This window comes from Varanus komodoensis, unplaced genomic scaffold, assembly GCF_004798865.1.
Source record: "Varanus komodoensis strain SLA01 unplaced genomic scaffold, ASM479886v1 scaffold32, whole genome shotgun sequence".
In the NCBI taxonomy this organism is placed as follows: domain Eukaryota; kingdom Metazoa; phylum Chordata; class Lepidosauria; order Squamata; family Varanidae; genus Varanus; species Varanus komodoensis.
In genome coordinates, this window is record NW_025335798.1 from 12,421,277 (window position 1) to 12,423,740 (window position 2,464).

Here is a 2,464-nt window from a genome sequence, read left to right on the forward strand (position 1 = left end):
CCAGCCCGTACCGCGCCTCTCCCGCTGGGGAGAAGCAGCCCCCTTCCTCTGGGCTCCGGCGTGCCTTCCGCAGGGGCGCCCACCCGCTCCCTCGCGCCTGCCAGGGCGGGCCCGCCCGAGTCGCGCTTAGCCTGGCCAGCTCTGCCGCACGCAGCTTGCGGGGCCCCCTTCCCCGCCCCGGCAGCGTCTCCCCTCACGCCCCGCTTGCTGCATTCCGGGGATGACTTGCTCCCTCCCCGCCCCGCCGCCTCTTCCAGGGCAGAGTGCACGCAGCGCCCCCCTTCCCGCGGGGCTCACCTCGCGCCTTCTCAGCTCCGGAGAGGAGGAGGGGAACGCTCTCCCCGCGCCGCCGGTGCGCGCCCGCCCGCCAGCCCCGCAGCGCCTGCCACCTCCCGGGGCGAGGCCGGCACCCAGGTGCCACGTGGGCTGGGCTGGGGTTGGCTCTTTGCCGGGCAGGAAGGGAGATGCCTAGGATGTTTGTTCTCGCTTGGCCCTCCCTCCTCCTCCTCTGTTGTCCTGCAAAGAAGCATTGGCGGAGTCGTTCTGAAACACCTGAAAGGCAGCAACATTCCTTTGACCTAACCTGTGAAGTTGCAGATACAAACTTCTACAGGGACTGAATGCTTGCATCGTATCATAGCTACTTGCAACGCAGTTCACAAGTGAATGTAACAGCTGTGATTGTTTTGGGGGGGAGGTGTGTGTGTGTGTGTGTGAGAGAGAGAGAGAGAGAGAGAGAGAGAGAGAGCGAGCGAGCTTGTGCATGCGCGCACGTGTGCATGCCTGTTGGACCATAAGGACTAGAAACTTATTTTTAAAAGAGGAACAACATGCTTAAATCCAGCAACAGAGTCTTAGTTGAGAATCTTGAGAGGGATTCTTACCCAGTTTTATGAGACAAATATGTTATGCTCATTGGTTTGTTCCTGTGGGTATTTTTCCTATAAATAATGAAACAACATGGGAGCAGAACTGGTTACCACAGCAGTCTTTATATGTTATGCTGAGAAGTGAGGACCAAAAATGACTTGAACTTATTTTCACCTCTGAAGTTTCCGCTCCTCATGAGCCAGATGCCTGTAGAGTTATTTATTTTTGGTAAACTTCTCTTCCATTCTTACCATTATAAGCTAATGTGTTCAGAGTACAAAGGAAGAGGACAGTAAATAACTGCACTTTTATAGAAAGTTCACAATGCAACTGTAATTTGTTATACATAAGAATGAGCACAATAGAGCCAGATGAAGATCCAAGGTTCATCAAGGCTAAACCAAAGCTGAGATACAAAATCAATAGAATTCCAGAAAGAGGTTTAAGAAAAAAGGGATGAATCCCATTAATTACAATAAGAGATGCATGAGACAGGCTCCTCAATGTAGTCAGCCGCTTCCTAATGGAATATTTCCCAAGTGTTGCTAATAAATACTTCATTTTGTGATAATGGAAGCAAAATAGCATTTTGGAAGAGAATAATTGCAATAGGTCATTCTGTGATGCATTCTGCTCTGTTGACATAAGTAACTGCTCAATGCCCCATTCAAGGCAAGCTTGTTTTCTTGCACTTTAATTTGTTTGGATTTGTTACTTTGACAAATACTCAGCGTGTTGGGTTTTGTTTTTTGTTTTTGTTTTTTTTCATCTTCTCCCTGCTGCACAGCGGACAGCAAGTTAGGCACATCCTAGAGTCATGCAGATCATCTCCAGTTGTGCTGGAAACTAGCAAGCAGAAATATGGCCATGCTCCTCAGACAGCAGGAAAAAGTCTAGCAGGAAGGGGAGGGTTGCTAAAGTGCCTTTGCTGCTATGTATCACAGTCAGAATCCAGGCCTCAAATGAAGTAAAGGGGGAAATGACAAAGAAAAGGGCTTTTTCTGCCCTTATGTCTTGCCTTTGGAATGCCCTTCCCAAGGAAACACAATTGGCACCCTCATTGCTCGGTTTCCATCGCCAGGTGAAGTTACTTTTATTTCCTACCTGTTTTTATTTATTTATTTAGAAAATTTCTATGCCGCCCCATTTGCTGAAGCCTCAGGGCGGCTTACAAACAAATCAATTAAAATACTATAACTTAACAATATAAAACAAGTTAACAGTATAAAATAAGTTGCCCTGGCCAACGAATAAAATAAATAAATACTATTAACAATTAAAATGACGTTTGAATAAAAAGGTCTTCGCCTGGCGCCGAAAAACAAATAACGACGGCGCCAGGCAGACCTCTCTGGGGAGCGCATTCCATAGGTGGGGCACCACCGCAGAAAAGGCCCTCCTCCAGGTACTCACCCTCCTAATATCCTTCACGGAGGGTTCCTGGAGAAGGGCCTCTCCTGCAGATCTTAGGGGGTGGGCGGGCGTATATGGATGTTAGCGCTCCTTCAGGTAACCAGGACCCAAGCCGTTAAGGGCTTTATAGGTCATCACCAACACCTTGAATTGGGCCCGGACTTCAATGGGAAGCCAGTGA